This window comes from Urocampus carinirostris, chromosome 15 (assembly GCF_059441175.1).
Source record: "Urocampus carinirostris isolate Australia breed hairy pipefish chromosome 15, RoL_Ucar_1.0, whole genome shotgun sequence".
NCBI classification, from domain to species: domain Eukaryota; kingdom Metazoa; phylum Chordata; class Actinopteri; order Syngnathiformes; family Syngnathidae; genus Urocampus; species Urocampus carinirostris.
The window spans coordinates 8521775-8543140 of record NC_142363.1 but is presented as its reverse complement, the minus strand read 5'-3'; positions in this window follow the sequence as shown (position 1 = coordinate 8543140).

Genomic DNA, 21366 nt, shown 5'->3' with positions numbered 1-21366 from the left:
GTTCAGCTGGGGATCGCTGACGGGAGAAGAATGTGCACGTATGGATTTTGGTCCCAAGCAGAGCACTGCTAGAGGACGGCACCTCGGATGATGAACTGTGAAGAAGGATCATGATGGGTGAGGACAGGAGCGGAACAAAATAGACCATAGAATTTACGGAAGGCAGATTTGTCATCGTCTGACCAGGAGAATGACGTTTTGATGGGGTGAGCTTAATAAGTGAAGACGCAACCCTGCTGTAGTTATGAATTAAACGACAATAGTAATCAGTAAAATCAAGAAACCTCTGAAGTTGTTTAAGGTTGCACAAAAGACACATGAAACTCGCATTTGTCTCGCAATCAAAATACAACCGAAGTATATAAGCACAAAACAACCCGACATATCCCACAACACGTAATTTATAAGACACTGGAAAACAGCAGTGGCATTGGTTAAACTAAAGGGCATGACAAGATACTAGAAATGTACCAACGAGGTATTGAATGCTGTTTCCCATTCATCTCCCCTTTGATACGGACCAAATGATACGAGTTAGCTAAGTAAAGCACTTGGCTTGATGAAGCGAGCTGGAGGCAGAATCATGTAATGAAAAAGGATATTTGTTATTTTCCGTAATATCGTTAAGGCCCCAGTAATCGATAGATGGCTGCAGGGTCTTATCCTTCCAATCAACAACAAAATATCCTGCTCCAACAGGAAAGGTGGAGGGTTGGATGAATGCTGTGGCCAGGTTGTCAGAGATGTTGATCTCCATCCCTGCCCGGTCAGGTTTAGACAAGTTGTAAAACTTAAGGAGCGCCTGGATTGAAATAGATCTCATAATTGTATGGCCGATAAAGTGAAGAAAACTTCCTTTAAATCATGACAATCGGACGGAATAGACAATAAATCTATCGATTTGGGAAGGTTAAGAAGGGAAACAGAGGCAGAGGGTTTAGCAGAAATGAGACATTGAGCATGACAAAATACATTCCAATCAAGAGACGAATTGAGTGAACCAATTTATGTGCGGATTGCGTAGCTGGAGCCATAGGAGCTATGAAGCAAGTGGGGAACATGGTGACGGGAAAAGAAAATGCGAAATAGAATAATAATCGTTTTTGAAGACACAGAGGGACAGAAGTTTGGTATGGCCTGGGACCCGAGAGAGCAATCCACCGTCCAGAGCAAAATTAGATTTGGGTTAAGAGAGAGGAACACACGGAAATTTTAGACTGGTAAGCAAAATGAGTGTCATAGAATTACAGTGCCTAGAGAAAGTTTTGATGAGTCCACACCAATGTTCCCTCTAAGCTGCGATTGCGCAATGCCCGCACATTCTCAGCGCACAAGAAAATCTATCCAGCGCAATGTTCCCGCTAAGCTGCGTTTGTGCGCAATTGCGCACTACCCAGAGCTTTTCCGTGCACAAAAAAATCTTGCCAGCTCACAAAAATCAGGGCTCGAAATTGCTAATTAAGAAGCGAATTAAGTCAAAGTTACAGTGCATAAAGGTAAAAATACAAGGTTTCCCCTGACGCTGTGTTCTAAATGAGGTATTTGGTAGTCAAGGTCAAAGTAGAACGAAGTTGAGTAAAGTAAGGAGAGTTTTTTTGAGAACCGGCTTCTTCGGCTCCGCTCACTCTTTCGGGTCCTAAACGGCTCTTCAGGTTCTTTTGGCTTCTTTCATCCCTATATGACCAAATATTATGTAAAATTATACACCAAATGACTTAAAGCACAGGTGTCAAACAGGCGGCCCGCGCGCCAGATCAGGCCCGCTAAGGGATTGAATCCGGCCCGCGAGACAACACTCAGCAGAGAAGCGCAAGACAAAAACAAGCTGCAGGTTGAAATATGTCAACTTGCTGTTACCAAAGCCAGGTGCCTCGAACAAAGACACTGTACTTGTATATTTCTAGCTCTCTCTCTTTTCCACCCCTTTTCTTCCACTCTCTGTCTCTTTCACTCTCTATGTCTCTCTTTTTCTCTTCCTTTGTTGCTCTTTGTTTCTTTCTCTCTCTGTATCTTTTAGCCTCTTTTGCTCTAACATCCTTTTTTCTTTTTCTTTTTTTTCTCTCTTCATACCCTTGTCGCTTTCTTTTCTCTTTTCTCTCCTTCTGTCTTTCTATTTCTCTTTGGATTTTTTTCTTTCTCTCCCTTTCTTTTCCCCCTCTCTCAAGACTTTTTATCTTTTGTTTCTCATGCTCTCTCCCTCTCTCTTTTTCTTTCTTTGCCCTCTCTCCTTCCCCTCCCTCTTTCTCTCATTTCTTTCTCTCTCTTTTTCTTTCTCTTTAATCTACTAGTCCGGCCCCCGACAGAATGCTTGTTCTATCGTGTGGCCCCAGAGTTAAAATGAGTTTGACACCCCTGACTTAAAGGAAGGGGGAATAGAACAAAAAAGAAAAAATACCAAAATGAAAATGTAGTGAGAAGCTGAGAAAAAAGAAACAAAAGGAACAGAAAAAAAGAAGGAAAAATTCAGAAAAAAAGCCAGAAAAGGAAGAAAGGAAAGGAAAAAAAGGAATACAGAGAAAAAAAAGAAAAAAGTAACAGCTAAGAAAAAATAAACACAATGAGATTTTTTTTAAAGGAATTAAAAATGAAAAACAGGGAAAAAGAAGAAAACATTTGTGTTGTAATCAAATAATTTCCAATTATACCGAGTCAAACATTGTACTTCCACTAAAAATGTGATTAAATACAGCTGTGTATCGTGCAACTGACTAAATAAGCCCCCAAAAATGTTAGTATCATGTGACAAAAGATACCAGGAAAAAAGGAAATGGAAATCTTGTGAAAGAATTGTTGTCAAAACAAATGACGTTTGTAGGCCGCACAACCTTTGCAATAATACATTATACAATTCATTTAAAAATGAAAAAAAAATGCATTGCCGGAAACTCAGCAAAATGTAACGTGATGTCAAGTTATAGACATGTTTGATAATGATTTAGTTGCCACACTTGGGATTGCTGTTGCTCGCTGTTGTTTCAAGCGTTACTCACCGACTTTGTGTGAACGCTCAGACCCGTGGAAAATTAGAGGGAACATTGGTCCACACTTGGCTCATTTTTCTTCTTTTTTTGCATACAATACTTTCTTTTTTGTCTTCTGTATTGAACTTCTTTATTACCCAACCCCTTTCTGTGTTTGTAAACAAGTGTGACGTATTAAAGCTGTGCGTGCATTGTTGAAGCAGAACAGCAGAATTCATGTCAGTTTATAGCTGCACAAAAAGATCGTAGATCATATATAAGAACAGCTTAAAATAGCACAGAGTATGTGCTAGCAGCAAGATAGCATCTTTATTTTAGTCATCTAAGTCAACAACTACAACAAAATGTAATTTTGATCAGCGCTGAATTTCCTCCTTTAGAGGTAATAGAAAATTGAAATTTTGGCCTTGAAAGTGCTTGAAAATGTTTGAATTCTGCACAAAAGTAGGAACTGTCATTGTGACAGCAATGATGTTATAGTATGTGTAGTTAAAATACCTAAATGTGTATTAGGCTTCTTCTTTCAACAGTACATTCCAAAGCAGAGAAACAAGCAAACCACAATACAACTTCTGTTCTTGAGATGAAACAAAAGTCTGTGCGGTGAGTTGTTTCCCGACAGCTAGACTGCCTGGGGCAAAAACCTGATCTGGCGGTTGCAATGTTATTGTTTATAAAGCATACTCACATAGTAGCTTTTGGGCTAACATATACAGTAGTAACTGGAGGTGTGGAGGTCGGAATTTATATATATATATATATATATATATATATATATATATATATCTCATCTCATCTCATCTCATCAGCTGCACCGCTTATCCTCAGTAGGGTCGCGGGGGTGCTGGAGCCCATCCCAGCAATCATCGGGCAGTGGGCAGGGGACACCCTGAACTGGTTGCCAGCCAGTCGCAGGGCACACAGGGACAGACAACTCACTCGCTCATTCACACCTAGGGACAATTTGGACCGACCAATTCACCTGAAATGCATGTGCATGTTTTTGGAATGTGGGAGGAAACCGAAGTGCCCGGAGGAAACCCACGCAAGCACGGGGAGAACATACAAACTCCGCACAGGAAGTCTGGAGCTGGATTTGAACCCACGACAGGTTCCCATGACTTGAACTGTGCCGCACATGCGCTAACCACTGCGCTGCCGTGCTGCCCTATATATATATATATATATATATATATATATATATATATATATATATATATACTTATATATATATATACTTATATATATATATACTTATATATATATACTTATATATATATACAAAGAAATTTCCACAAAAAGCACCTAGTTTGATATGAATTTCTGAGAGTCTGTTAGAAATGAAAACGAGTATGAATCTAAAAGGGAAATAGACAGTGTCCTTTGCACTTCAATAGCTAGCTAAAATAGTAAAATCTCAACAGCTGAATCGAAAGCTAAAAACAAAGCTAGATAAATAGCTAGAAAGCAGGCCAAAATTTAGCTTGGTAACTAACAAAAAAGATCAGATGTTAGGTAGAAAACATTAAAAAAATGTAAAAAGCTAAATAGATATTTTGCTAAAAAGGTAGAAAGCTAGGTAACAAGCTACAAAGCCAAAAAAGATCATGTACCTACCTAACAGTATATTTTTGCTCATTCGCGTTATAAAACTTACAAATGGGAATTTTGTTTGTTGCATTTCCTGTTCGATAAATTAATAACAAGGTGTCAGAACCAGAACAGACAGTAGACCCAAACGCGTAACGTTTCACACAAAGCTTTATTGAGGAATTGGGGAAGTCAGGCGCCAAGAAACAAACGACAGTGAATCGGCGCTAGGCAGGAGAAGCAGGAAGCCCTCGAGATCGGAGCGTGGTCGGAGGACGGAAACAAGTCGAGCAGCCGGCACAGGAGATCAAAGAGTGGTCGGAAACCAGAAACAAGTCGGGCAGTCGGGACGGGAGATCGGTGCGTGGTCGGAGGACGGAAACAAGACGGGTTACCAGAGACGATCGGGAAGCCAGGGGCGGACGAGCAGGAAACAGGACGGAACAGACGGGAGCCAGAGTCAAAAAGTGCTTTCCTTGTATGTGTGGAGAATCACTGACAGACTGACAAGGAGTGAATGAGAGTGATGTGTTTAAATAAGAGGGGGAACCAATCAGGAAACGAGCAGCAGCTGGGGCTAAACGAGTGGGCACAGGTGAGGGCAATGGGCAAATCATGACACAAGGATGAATAATACACAAATAAATTATAATTTTACTCTCTTAAACAATTTCTTAAAAATAATTTTAAAAATACTTAACTACATTTTTTTGTCCATGAAGCCCATGAACTGGAATTCATTTATTTGATTTTCTAAAATAGCAACTCATGTTACTACTATGTTGTTACTATGTTATTACCACGTGAATCAATAAAAAAAATAAGGTTAAATAGACTCAGTCAACCGATAAAAAAATCCTTTTACAAGAAAATGACCCAGCACTGGTGAGCACCTCAACTGTCCTTGTAGACCCCTGGATTATATCACTATTTGGATCTTATTATGTACTGCATTGTAACTTAAATCATCAATGACACTCAGCAATAGTTCTGTAGGCAGAATATTAAATTGGATGAGTGACTGGTCCCCAATATAGACATGCACCTATGAATTTTCTGTGGTCAGCATGAGAAAGCTCTTTGGTATTTTTTGGATATCTGCCGTCTTCATTTTACTTGTAATCAAGCCTCAATTTAAAGCACTGGGTCTGTGGACCCCAATCATTCTGCAGCTGCCCCTTGCATATTTGTGTCGGTCCCTATTTCAGCTTTAATCACTTCAGACAGGAGCACCCCAAATCATTTCCATGTTTCAATGCTCACATTGTGTCATTTATGATTTTTCAACTATCATCCCAACGAAACGTCATATTGTGGATACGGTTCCGTAAAACACACACAAAAAATAACAGAGCTCGCTCTATTCCAGGGATCTCCAACTTGTTTAAGCCGAAAGCTACTTTTTGTTACTAATTAGCGCAAAGGGCACAAAGTTTGATATTGTCAGATTATTCAAATGTGTCACTGAATATGGAGTCATGATCGGATAGGTTTTCCAGTTTTATTACCTTAATCATTTATTCAGCACATCCTTACTTTGATAATCGCATCATTCATTTAGTTGTAATAAAAGCAACTTATGCTTATCCATACTTTTGAATGTATTTACTCGCTGTATTACATTGATGTTTCAACGTATCCATTCATGAAGTACTTTCCCAGGAATGTTTCTAATTGTGTTGTAATAAGTCTGACATTGCTACCATTGGTTTGATGATCACGTTATTTATCTAGTCGTTATACAGTACCTGGACCTTATTCTTATCCCTTTATTTGAATGGAGTATTTATTCGCAGTATTCATTTGATGTTTCAATGTATTCATTTATTTAGTACTTTTTCAGGGATGTTTCTGATAACTCTGCCATCATTTTATCATACCACATCCAAAATCCAGTTATATTCGGTCTTTACAAAGGTCTCTTGTGAAGATGTCATTACCCTACTTCAACGGGAATATCCCGATTCTGTTTTATTTTTCAGTTCAGTTTCTTTTATGTCAACCCACGCCCCCTTTTTTTTTAAATAAAAACAGTGGTCAGCCATTTCATCAACACTTGTTTGGGGATGATTTAGTCCTGTTCACAAGCCCAGCATCTTTGTTTTGCTTCTCAGTAAAAAAAGTATCTTAATTGAATTGCTCTCTTCAGCTCTTTCTTCGTCTAAATATTCAATCGGAAGCTTAATTGAACATGCGGCAAACAATATGCATGAATATAATAACAACTTTTCATGTTAATACCATGTTAATACTATGATATTTCACTACCAGAAGAGGTCCGTGGACACCTGAGCTGTCCTTAGGGAGCACCCTTTACCCGAGGTTACCATGTTGGAGACCCCTGTTCTATATACCGTAAATTCCAGACTATAAGCTGTTACTTTTTTCCCAAATTTTCAACCCTGCGGCTTTTTCAGAGATGCGGCCAATTTATGTAATTTTTTTAACGGGCCGCCAGCGGTGCTCGAGAACGAGAGGTAAGATTTAGACCGGTGGAACATATGTGCCGAGGAAGATCACAATTTACAAGCGTAAACATACCCTCATCATGCAAATTGCACTAAATAAGGCTCATGATGCAGCCACCATGTTAAAAGCAAGCGGGCATATTGCTGGGGTGTGTTGAAGTAAGGGAGCGTGGAACGACGTCATCATGATTAAATTACTTTCCGATATTGAGAAAAACAACTTAGATGTCTTTACCAAGGAGGAAGAAGCGGATGGTCTGCCATGATTCTCACTATTATGTCATTTATTTCCTCAACAGACTAATTTGAAGGTATGCGAGCGTCTTGTTAGTAGCGTGAGGCTACGTCCCAAAGGCACGGTTTAGGATGAAAGTTATATTATTATTATTAAAGCTTTGAAAACTCTCTCGATGTACCGTCTTACTTTGTAAATATGTGTAATATGTATTTGCAACTGTATATTTTTGTAATGTATTTATTTGTATTTATTGACTTCAGTTGACTGAAAGATCTGGTTTTTCTGCCCCCAAACAGCTCTTCAGGTTTTGTTGTCACTTTAATCAGTATATAACCATAATTGTGTAAAATTATGCACAAAATTAAATGATAACTTCCAAATTTGTATCCAACTACCGTACAATAATAGCCCTTGTTTTATATTCAGTGAACTTTTAACAAATTGAAAGTTTTCTTACTTAAGGCCCGGTCACACAGCCTTTCACGGGCGTATCGAGGCTGAATCATGGCCAGAAATTTCTGCCCGTGAAACAGACGCGGTGGAAAATGTGCAAAATTGGCTAAACCCGCTGTTTACCCGTGGTATGCCCGCGAAACAGACGCCGGCGACTGTTCCGCGTCCTTTTCGCGGGTAACCGCGGCTGCATCGCGTTTGACCGTGCTTACAAGCGGTACACACGCTAATGCACGTGATAACACCGCGATACAGGCGCAGAACAAACGTGCTATGACCGCGCTCCACCCGCGATTACCCGCTAAAATTTCGCGTCCTACCCGCGTGTAACCACGTTTTGGCCGCGGCCGTAGCACGTCCTAGCACGTTCGTACCGCGTCTTTACCTCGTGTGTACCACGTGTGCCGCCCGCGGTTACCCGTGGTCTAAAGTTTTGAGCAGCGCAAAACTTTTTCGCGCGGCCAACCGCGTGTTAATTTCTTACCGCGTGTAAAGCACGGCTGTATCTCGTCTGTATCGCGATCTCAAAGCGTCCAACAGCGTCTGCTTCACGGGCAGAAATTTCTGGCCGTGAGTCAGCCTCGATACGCCCGTGAAAGGCTGTGTGACCGGGCCTTAAGCAGCAGAGTATTACTGAAAAACTTGCAACACAACATAATGTTTAAAATATTTACTATAAGGTAAAAAATAAACTTTAAAATTGGTAATGTGTAGAAAAAGTGCTAAAAAAAACAAACATGGGATTCCTGAAAAAGACATACAATATACGTAAAATGTCAGAAAAATAAATGATAAAGTATATAATAATTTAATCTTGTTATATACTCAACACATTTAAAAACAAACACGAACACAAAATCCCTGAAAAAAAATGCATCTCGACCAATCACGTCCATTTTCAAGTGAAAAAAAAGCATCTCGATGTGTCATGATTTGCCGATTGCTCTCACCTGCGCTCACTCGTTTAGACCCAGCTGCTGCTGGTTTCCTGATTGGTTGCCCTCTTATTTAAACACGTCTTTCTCATTCGCTCCTTGTCAGTCCGTCTGTGAACCTCAGCGCATGCTAGGCAAGCACTTTTGACTCTGGCTCCTGCTTTGATCCCGACCTGTTTCCTGTATCGATCTCCGATCAAAGCTCCGTTTTCCTGTCACGGCTATCCTGCCCGATTCCTGTATCAATCCCTAATCCCTGGCTTCCCGCTCGTCCCGGCTGTCCGACTTCGTTCGCCATGGCTTCCCGCTCCTCCTGCCCAGCGAGCACCAGATTGCTATCTTTTCCTCTCGCCCTGACTTCCCCGATCCCTTAATGAAACATTGTGTGAAACATTACGCTTTGGGTCCCCTGCTTGTACTGCTCGTGACATGATTGAAGTCGATTCACTTTTACGAGTCAGTTAAACAAGTTGACACATTCGTGAGCGACCCATCACTATAGTCCACTACTCAGCTAGAAAACAACATTAAAGAGGTTTGATAGTTTAAGATCATTTTGAGTTCTCAGAATGTTACTATCTCTAGCTGCAGAAGTGAATCACTCATTAAATGAGAAACCTACAAGTCAAAATTGTACTATTTCAAAATTGAGTTAATATTATTTTTATTTGGCAAAAAAAAAACATTAATTGAAACTCGGCTAATAATAAAAATTTTGTATCAACTGACAATGCTTAATCACTTTTAATTCGATACTGATAGCTCTTGCAAGCATTGTTGGGACTTAAGTGTTAATGCAATTAATTTCCTCTGTAAGTATTGTAATGAGTTATTAATGAAGGTTTCTAACTCTACTGTCGTAACTACGTCAATGAAGATCATTTATTACAGTGATAATGGTAAATGGTAAATCGACTGTATTTGTAAAGCGCTTTGAATCAGTCACTGAAGACCTCCAAAGTGCTTCACAATGTACACTACTTCACACTTAACCAATTCATACACACACTCACACACCAATAGCCAGAGGTAGCCAAGCTAGGCACCGACCTACCTTTCAGGGGCAATGGGGTTTAAGTATCCTGCCCAAGGACACTTGGATATTTAACTCAGAAGAGCCGGAAATTGAACCTCAACGACTGCTCTACCCCCTGTACTAGTACTGATTGGACACAAGGATGCAAAAAGACAAATACTAATCTTACCCAGGACTTGCAAAGCATAACTTTTGCGCTTACTGTATTTTCCAACAACAGGAATAGTGTTCTCCGATTGCTTAGTACTCTTACCTCATTTACTGTTTATATTTACCTACAAAATACAACTAATTCTAATTAATTAATTAATTATTTAATGTTGGCCGCACCGTCTCAAGCACAGAGTACAAGCATTTCTCTTCATGGAGATATTCTCCCTACCATATATACTCGCATCCAAGCCGGCTTATATGTGCATATTTGGTTGTGTATCGCTAGTAGCGCACGGTATAAGGGGGTGTTGCTTATCCAGGAACAGCAAACTAACGAGAGGTCAATAAATAAAACTTTAGCACCGAATTTATGTTAAAAGTGTACTGAATTTTGGTCTTTCTATTTCAAAAATTTATTTTGCTATAAACCATACCCGGAGGGAAAAAACAATATGTCTTGGACATTACTTTGAAACATAGAAGGGGTGATTTGAAGCCCAGGAACAAAATGGATATGGAGTTTTCGTTTGCAAGCTCTCAATAAAACAATAAATATAAAGGGTTCACTGCTTCCACTGGTTGATGTGCACATTTTCTTTTATCTATTTTATTATCTGGCTATTTAAAGCAGTTTAAGGGTGTCTGTCTCCATGCGAGTATTGTAAATATGGTAATTTTCAGAGTAACGCATTACGTTTGGGGTCAGTAATCATGAGGGTAGCTGAACTACTTTGCAAATTAGGTAACTAGTAAATGTAACCAGTTCATTTCTGTTTTTTTTTTTTGCTTTTCATTGACAGGCCCAACACTGTTTGCAAGCGGTTTGACAAAAGAATGGCAAAATCCAAATAATAATTGTACCCAGGACTTGGAAGGCACAATTTATGCGCTTACTGTATGTTCCAACAACAACAATTCACAATGTTGTTTTTGCATTATTTAACAGTCAGCATCACATACTTCAAGGAAGTTCGAAGCATACTGTTAAAATATATTGTTCTTAGAAAGCACTCTCATTTAAAGTATCTGCTTGTCCATCGTGAACACAATTTCCTAATCTGTTGAAACATTGTGAATAGTTGCAAACGTAGCAGAAAAAAACTGTGGAAAGATGAGTTGTTCCTGGGGAAAAAATGAATCCATATCTGTTGGAATTGAAGGGTTTCTTTACAATATGCATTTATAAAATGTGTGGAGAACAGACGCTTTTTGTTAGGAAATTGGCCATTTGGTTAGTTCCCATTTAGATCTTTGACGTTCTTCCTACACGAATTATATGTATCTTTCAAATAACTGTGACGGAATGTGTAATTTCGCTGATTGTAGGTTAAATTCTGATTCCCACCACATGCTTAATATCGTCTTAAAACAGGGGCAGCTCAGCTGCAATCATATGCAATTTCAAAGCTAAGGACCTGTGGACTGAGGAGCTGCTGCTTTCTGGCCTAATTTTGAGGCAACATACTGGAACTGGAGGTACTGGAAATATCTCACTGTAGCTTAAACGGACAGTGTGTATAAACCATGGGCGTAATCAGTTCATTTTTGGTTGTGCTCAAGCATTTTTACAACTTTATATTCCTTAATAAAGGACAGGATAGGCTTAATTTTAATGAAAAACTCTAGATTAAATGTTTTAAAAGAGAAAAACAAAACAAACATGTGAACATCACAATGTCAGTCTATTTGATTCCTAGCTGTGATCTCCCACCCCTCCCTGCTCCTCTTTCACTTGGCTAGTGTCACTTGGGGAATAGTGGCAGAGTCTGTGGAAGCTCTGGTTTATTACGGTGAGACTATCGTATACAGCGGTTATGTTGAAGAACTGTTTCCTCTGAAAATGCTAGTCTACTAGTGATCCCGAAAGCCAAGAAGAGATCCGTAGGTTCGAGAGCGTTCTCCATCCGGGCCCCGGTGCTGTGGAATGCTCTTCCCCCTGAGAATCAATCTGCAACCTCAGTGGAAATATTTAAATCCAAGCTTAAAACACACTTCTACCCTACAGCGAATGAATAACCTATATTTTATGTTGATGATATCTGTATCATTTGCCCTCATGTAAGTTTTAGATGAGGGGATGGTGTCATAGTAGTCTGTAGTTTGCAATAGTCACTGATCTGTGCAGCCCTTTGAGGATCTTTTTGATTAAGGGCTATACAAATAAACATGACTTGACTTGACTTTTACCACCCAATACCCTGAATTTGTAATGTATAATGTGGAAAATGACACCCATGAACAGTGTTTAATGATCCTAAATCACTCCAAGTATTCAGTTTGTAGTTTGATGTGTCTTTAAAAGTTGAAAGTAGATTTTTTTCTTTATAAAGCATGTGTTAACAATGTTCACAGTTCGAAGAGCTTCTATGCATTACGCTGGAGGAAAGGAAGCGAAATAAAAAATAAAAAGTGATAAAATTAGCAGAAAAAGATATTCTAACATGACATGTGTTCAGTTGCTTACGCGTCTGCCCAGGTTTTTAATCCTCTTTATCAACCGTGTTTTAATCTGATCTTTGATACTTCCTTTTTGTTTTAACAAAGGCTTCAAGATTTGTTGTCCAGGTGCTGTCTATCAGTTGTTGTTTTTTTTCATTTGGCGTGCCTCGTAGGCAATTTCAGCATTCATTTTCTTAAGATTTTTGTTGATATAGTATTGTAATCTTCTCTGTCGATATGGCTCGATTGATTACCTCTTTATTTCTCAAGTTTGTTCTCCATTTTCACCGCATTGTTCTTAAGTCACGTGAAATCTTTCTTGATTTCTTCATTTCTTTCCGCACATTCTCCACCTCCTTCGTTGTTTCCATCGGTTCGTTCAGCATTTTCTCAATTTTCTAAGAATTTTTCTCTATTTTCTGATCCATCATATCAAAGCGATCTCGTCTTGTTTCAAATCCCTCTTTCATAGCTGATTTTTACCAGTTCATGTCATCTACTTTTTTAAGATACCGGAGAGGTTTGAATGGGCAACCGTTCTCTTGAGACTCCGGTTGTTAATATGTTTTTACCAAATAATTATTAAAAATATGGGTAAATAGACGTATCCATCCATTCATCCATCCATCTATTATCTGCACCGCTTATCCTCAGTAGGGTCGCGGGGGTGCTGGAGCTCATACCAGCTATATTCGGGCTGTGGGCAGGGGACACCCTGAACTGGTTGCCAGCCAGTCGCAAGGCACACAGGGACAGACAACTTACTTGCTCATTCACTCCTAGGGACAGTTTAGACCGACCAATTAACCTGACATGTTTTTGGAATGTAGGAGGAAACCAGAGTGCCCGGAGGAAACCCACGCAAACACGGGGAGAACGCGCTAACAACTGAGCCGCTATGCCGCCTAAATAGACTTAGTCAACCAATTAAAAAAATCCTTTTACTAGAATATCACAATGACCCAACACTGGTAATCTATTTTTCAAACAGATCCATGGGCACATCAACTCTCGACCCTGGTACCTGCGGATCCCCCTGGTCTGGAAACTCATGGATTGGTTGCTATCCAATCAATGACCCTATTAATTTACTTCATTTCAATTACTTTAAATTATTATCTTTTGATTAATCCAAACAAAAAATTGAAATTCAGGATGACAGTCAAAACAAATCATGGAATATTTCCAAGAAAATTTGAGGTTTGCTTAATGTTGAAGTTTACAAATGAATAAGTAGCTAATCTCGAACTTGAAGGCGATAGAAAATCCATCAGAACACAGTGTTGAATATCTGACATGAATGTCTGCCCTGCCATGTGGTACAACCAAACAGAAAACAAGCAAACCACATGAGAACTAAAAGTTAGCTAAAAACCTTTTTTTAAATTATTATTATTATATATGTATATTTTTTTTTTTGCAGAGGATGATATAATGATCCCAAAGTTGTTTTCCAAAACTAAATTCAGCGTAGTATTGGTCTTATTACTTTTCAACAACTTCATATTATGCTTAAAATAATAATATACACTCAAGGTTAAAATTCGAATACAATTACAGTTAATACAATTAATTTTAAAAAATGAATAATTTTGAAATAATAGCATCATCACTGTTGCTTAGTAATATGAAATTGTATTGTTTCTATATAATGGTACTTCAACACTTTGTTTGCCAAAATGGCTCCAGGCATTTCATAAAAGTATATCTATTTCAGAAAAACGCACTGATCACCGAACAACCATGACTTTAGTATAGAAAAAAAATCTAGAATTAATTGTGTAGACCTCTGCTGTGAATGACGTCCGCACATCCGGGTCAAAGGATAGCACCAGTCTTTTAAACTGCGCTTGTGTGATTTTGGTCCATTCTTCTTCCAGCCTCCTACACAAGTTGGTGATCGTAATGGGTTTCTTGACCATAACTTTGTAACCAATGATTTTCCAAAAGTTTTCTATTGGCTTGAGATCAGGATTTACTTTCAAGGAAATTCTTTACCTGTTTTGCTCTGTGACATGGACCATTGTCCTGCATGAAGACAGCAGGCTGATTGGGACATGAACACAAGTAAAGAGAAATGTGCTGTTGAAGATTGTTCTGATACACATTTGTTTTCACTCTGCCCTGAGTTGTAGAAAAGGCCCAACTCCTGCTGCAGAAAACATGCCCCAAACCATGACAATTCCTCCTCAACCTTTCACTAATTTTGTTTACACACTCAGTCTTTCTCCAATGTGTCTTCAAACATAATGCTTCCCATCAGACCCAAATAAATGTAATTTTGCTTTCATCACTGAAGCTAACTTTGGAGCAGTTCTCTGTACACACAATGTCTTCTCAGGAAAGCTTTTCAATTTTTATTTTTTTTCATTTTTTGCTAATGAGAGGTTTGGTCACTGCAGTGTGGGCTTTCAGTCCAAATGGTGTTAAACGGCGAGACACTTTAGGGCGAGATACTGTATGGCGAGACAGATCCTTACCATGTTCAGCACTGAACTGCCAAGCAGTCCCAGCTGCAGTGTGGAAACGATTACCCATAGACATCTTCGCAGTGACCTGTCCTCGCTTGCTTCCGTGGACGACCAGCCTTCTTGGGCGACTTGACTGAGTTTGTAAGTTCGTAAAATAAACATTCTTGAAATCACAGATTTGTAAGGATCAAATTGTCTTGCTATGGCTAATAGGGTCATTTCTTTTGTTTTCCATTTGGCCAACCTGCTGCTGGAGGCTTTTCGTCAATTTAGAACGGCAACTATCTTGCAAAGTTAGTGAAACTTGCAGTTAGAATGCCATTTAAAATAGGTGTTAACAGATAATTAAGGAAATAAGCACCATGTGCTAGATCAGCACCATCAAGTGGGGGGACCTGAAAGTGTTCTCTAGTCTTGATCAGTGCATTGTTGGCAAAATACAGTTGTGGGTTTTTTGAAATGCCTTATCCATTTTGTGGAAAAGTGTTTTAGTAGCATGGTTTAAACACAACAAAATGTCCTTAAACTGTCAGACAGTCAAGATGGCATTTTTTTCAGAATTATTCAACTGTTTTAAAATTGTTCTCTAATTTTGATCTACAGTGTAGATTAGAGGTAAGATCTTGGGCCTGGGCCCAAACGCGACCCGAGCCCCATTATTCAATTTCAATTTGTGTGTTATATGTCGCCGAGATGCGCACTTCAGCGCTCAACCATTCATTTAGGCACTGCTCTTGAAGTCCACACTTGGTTTGAGGGACTTTGCCCAAAGTAAACCCCAAGCTGCGTAGCCCAGCAAACAAACAGTTTTGGTACTACTAATAAACATTCGTTGTTTTAGTGGCAGTCATTCCCCCAGTTTCCTGTCATAAAAAGTATATTTTTAAAGACATTTTAGAAAAATTCCATGAAGTCTCAGAATTTGTGGACCGGTATCACCAGGAAAAGTTGTTGACAAGTCAGCTATCGCTACGTCTGCCTCGCGCATTTCCGACGGATTGTCAAAAGCTGTCAAAAGCAGACGTCATTGGATCAATTTTTCAAGAAACGCGAGGCAAAAAGGTATATTGCATATTTTTACTATTTTCTTTAATCCTATTTTTTACATTATAATGCTCTTGTTTTATGATTATTGTTCAGTTATCTAAATTTAACATGAATTTGTTTCGTGTTCAGATTCTCTTTTATGATTCATTAAAAGAAAATCATACTGTTGATGCAGTTTATGAGAGGGAAAGTGAGAGGGAAAGAATGACAGAACAAAAGTGACAGAGAGATCTGTACCAGTTCTAGACCCTCAGTAGGATCCTTCGAGGTTAAATGGAAATGGTGTTTCAAGGGACTCAGGCATAGGTGATAAGCAATGTATCATACCCTGATATGGGCTGTTTGGTTCCTCTACCATTAATGTCATGGTAAGGTTTAATTTGCTTGCCGTCAAGTTTCTGCACTTCTGTTTCTTTGGCACTATAAGTTCATTCTCTATCTCCCCCTCTCTTTCTTTCTCCCATCTGTCTATGGACCTTACATTATTTGTTCACTAACATGAAAGTAGTCTTCCTTTTCATAACTGCGGCTACGTGTCCTTTTTACCATCCTATCATGACTCTCCCTCATCAGTAAGACTCTGTCCACTTGGCTCTGGGCTCGTTTGTTGCCTTCTTGTCTCAGCCTTATATTCCAGTGTTCCGAACCCTTTCCTGCCTTTCTGGATCACGAGTACCCCCTGATGAACCCTAGGACTGTTGCTCTTGCTTTTTACTGGAACTCCGACACCTCGCCTGCATCTTGGACCAAGATTTTTCCCTCGCTACCTGACTTCCAGTCCACTGTTCCTTGTTCGAATAAAGACCTCTGTTACTATTCTAATCTGTGTTTCTAAACAGTGGTTCCGCAACACCCTAAGTGAGTCCTTGACACTTGCAGTAATTCAGAAGAATTGCCTGCTGAGGTTAGATGGGACCAAACTGCACCTTAAGGGATCTTGTTGAATGGTAGAAGCTCAGAATGAAACACTTCTTCTTCACTTTTAGAACATCCAGATTAGGTGGCTTGAACATCTTGTTGGGATGCCTCCTTAATGAGGTGTTTAAGGAATACCCCATTACTAGATTTCCTCATGAGATAACCTAGAACACACACTTTCTTTATATATAACAATTGCCCTGCCATATTCACGGGTTCCTCAAAAAAACGAGATAAAGTGCCTTTTGGTAAGGATGTTTGGTTTTACTCGGACAAGTTCGAATTAAGTCTTTGGAAGTATTACCCTCTCATCTCCCCAAAATGCACTTCAACACAGCTACGACAACATTTCTATTGGAACTTTACTATGTTTGCAGTGGTTAAAAAAATGTCTTAAAATCAGCTGTTTTGGTGAGGTCCAAACAAAGTGATATTTTCATAAACACGCTGAGCAAAAACTGTTTAAGATCACAAGAGAAATAAAAGAATAATATTGGGCCAATCTATGTGTGTGTGTGTTTGCCTAGGGTTGCCCATGTTTGTCTTGGAATATGGATCAAACGATGAGGAGGGCCTTCATCGTCATATTCGTTTGGCCTCCACTTAGATATTTATATAAACATCTACCCTGGTGGTTGAATGTTGCGTCAGGCAAGTGGCACGTTTTTTTAAAATTTGAACTAACATGGAATCAAAAGAGGTTGTAACAATAGGGCCAGAGGCAGAGGTGGGTAGTTGGGACTTTTGTACTTCTGGGAGTATTTTTAAATCTCCATACTTTTAACTTTTACCTGTGTAAATTTATTGCACTCTTTTTGTTGGCCAGATAAGGGGAACATTATGCACATTTTTTTGTTGATTTTTTTCCGATCCCGATTTTTTTCCAATCCCAGGGACACCCTGAACTGGTTGCCAGGAGGGCCCACTGACAGACAACTCACAGTCACGCTCATTCACAAGTAGTGACACTTTGGACCGGTCAATTAACATAACATGCATGTTTTTGGAATGTGGAAAGAAAGCATATGCCTAGAAGAAGCCCAAGCAAGCATGGTGAGAACATGCTAACTCCGCAAAGGAAGGTGGTTGCTGGATTTGACCATATGACCTCAGAACTGTGCCATGGACGCGCTAACCACTATGGCCGCCGTGCCGCCCATATATACATATATATTTATATATATATATATATATATATATATATATATATATATATATATATATATATATATATATATATATATATATATATATATTTATATATATATATATATATATATATATATATATATATATATATATATATATATATTTATATATATATATATATAAATATATATATATATATATATATATATATAAATATATATATATACATCTCATCTCATCTCATCAGCCGTACCGCTTATCCTCATTAGGGTCGCGGGGGGGGCTGGAGCCCATCCCAGCCATCTCCGAGCAGTGGGCAGGGGACACCCTGAATTGGTTGCCAGCCAATCGCAGGGCACACAGGGACAGACAACTCATTCGCTCATTCACACCTAGGGACAATCTGGACCGGCCAATTCACCTGAAATGCATGTTTTTGGAACGTGGGAGGAAACCGGAGTGCCCGGAGGAAACCCATGCAAGCACGGGGAGAACATACAAACTCCGCACAGGAAGTCTGGAGCTGGATTTGAACCCACGACAGGTTCCCATGACATGAACTGTGCCGCACAAGCGCTAACCACTGCGCCGCCGTGCTGCCCTATATACTGGACTGTCTCAGAAAATTAGAATATTGTGATAAAGTTCTTTATTTTCTGTAATGCAATTAAAAAAACAAAAATGTCATACATTCTGGATTCATTACACATCAACTGAACTATTTCAAGCCTTTTATTATTTGAATATTGCTGATTTTGGCTTACAGCTGAAAAAAACTCAAAAATCCTTTCTCAAAATATTAGAATACTTCCTCAGACCAAGTAAAAAAATAATTTTATAACAGCAAAACTAAATCAAACATTTGAAAATGTCCATTGATGCACTCAGTACTTGGTCGGGAATCCTTTTGCACGGATTACTGCATCAATCCGGCGTGGCATGGAGGCAATCAGCCTGTGGCATTGCTGAGGTGTTATTGATGCCCAGGTTGCTTCGATAGCGGCCTTCAGCTCATTTGCATTTGTAGGTCTGGTGTCTTTTATCTTCTTCTTAACTATACCCCACAAATTCTCGATGGGGTTCAGGTCAGGGGAATTAGCAGGCCAATCAAGGACAGTGATGCCATGGTCAGTGCACCAGTTACTGGTGGTTTTGGCACTGTGGGCAGGTGCCAGATCATGCTGGAAAATGAAATCCTCAACTCCATAGAGCTTTTCAGCAGATGGAAGTATGTAGTGCTCTAAAATCTCTTGGTACACAGTTGCATTTACTCTGGACTTGATGAAACACAGTGGACCAACACCAGCAGCTGACATGGCTCCCCAAACCATTGCTGACTGTGGGAACTTCACACTGGATTTCAAGCAACTTGGATTTTGCTCCTCTCCAGCCTTTCTCCAGACTCTGGCGCCTTGACTTCCAAATGAAATGCAAAACTTTGGACCACTCTGCAACTGTCCAGTGCTTCTTCTCCATAGCCCAAGTCAGACGCTTCTTCCGTTGTCTTGAGTTCAGAAGTGGCTTGACCATGGGAATACGGCTATTGTAGCCCATTTCCCGGACATGTCTGTGAACTGTGGCTTTTGATACCTGGACTCCAGCTTCAGCCCACTGTCTTTGAAGCTCCCCCAAATTCTGGAAGCGGCTCTTCTTCACAATTTTGTTAAGGCTGCGGTCATCTCTCTTGGTTGTGCAGCGTTTCCGGCCACATTTTTCCCTTCCAACAGACTTTTTGTGGATATGCTTTGAAACTGCACTCTGTGAACAGCCTGCTCTTTGAGAAATTTCTTTTTGTGTCTTACCCTCCTGATGGAGGGTATCAATGATGGTCCTTTGGACAGCAGTCAGATCAGCAGTCTTCCCCATACTTGTGATTTAGTTTACTGAACCAAGCTGAGTGTTTTTAAGGCTCAGGAAACCCTCGCAAGGTGTTTCGAGTTAATTAGATGATTCAGGTGATTAGTTGAATAGCCTACTTGTATACTTTTTCATGATATTCTAATATTTTGAGATAGGATTTTTGAGTTTTCTTAAGCTGTAAGCCAAATTCAGCAATATTAAAATAATAAAAGGCTTGAAATAGTTCAGTTGATGTGTTACGAATCCAGAATGTATGACATTTTCGTTTTTTTAATTGCATTACAGAAAATAAAGAACTTTATCACAATATTCAAATTTTCTGAGACAGTCCAGTATATACATATATATTTATATATATATATATATATATATATATATATATATATATGTATATATATATATATATATATATATATATATATATATATATATATATATATATATATATATCCGCAGAGAGAGGAATTGAATCCTGGACCTCTTTACCTGCTGCGTGCTAACCAACCATCCGCCGTGCCACACCGATTTTAAACTGTTAGAATTTTATGGTTTATAAAGTACTTGATTTTACTTTGATCGTTTTGATCTAATATTTAATTAAAGGTACTTTAAAGTTGAATGGATGGATTTTAATGATTTGATGATCTGATTGAATAGTTTTTAAAAATAATCATAAATAAGACGTATTTGATTATTTTTTTCCCCAAGTACTTTTTTACTCTGGCAGCACGGCGGCGCAGTGGTTAGCGCGTGTGCTGCACAGTTCTGAGGTCGTAGGAACCTCCTGCGTGGGTTCAAATCCAGCTCCCGGCCTTACTGTGCGGAGTTTGTATGTTCTCCCCGTGCTTGCGTGGGTTTCCTCTGGGCACTCTGGTTCCCTCCCACATTCCAAAGACATGCATTTCAGGTGAATTGGCCGGTCCAAATTGTCCCTAGGTGTGACTAAGCGAGTGAGTTGTCTGTCCCCGTGTGCCCTGCGATTGGCTGGCAACCAGTTCGGGGTGTCCCCTGCCCAGTGCCCGATGATTGCTGGGATGGGCTCCAGCACCCCCGCGACCCTACTGAGGATAAGCGGTATAGCTAATGAGATGAGACTTTTTTACTCTTAATCAAGTAATTATTTGGATGACTACTGTTTACTTCTACTTGAGTAATATCTTTGTGAAGTAACAATTCTTTTACGTGAGTAAAATTTTGGCTACTCTATTCACCTCTGGCCAGAGGTTAAGACTTGAAGCTTGTTGTTATGATTTTGTTGTTTTTTTTATCAACAAAGTATGTCAGACCTCTGGGTTTTGATTTTATTCATTGTAAACCCAAATATCACACACCTACAGTCAAAGAAAACTGTTTTTGCTGCAAGGTAATGTATAGTGGCCCCTTTACATACAAGCTACTGTAGCTTCAATAATTTCGAGATACAAACTGTCAGGTGAATTGTCCGGTTCAAACTTTCCCAGGTGTTAATGAGTGAGTGAGTTCTCCATCTCTGCGACTGGCTGGCAACCAGTTCAGGGTGTCCCCTACCCACTGCCCGAAGACGGCTGCGACAGGCTCCTGCACCCCCGCGACCCTACTGAGGATAAGCGGCGCAGATAATGGATGGATAGTTGAAATGGAAAGACAAT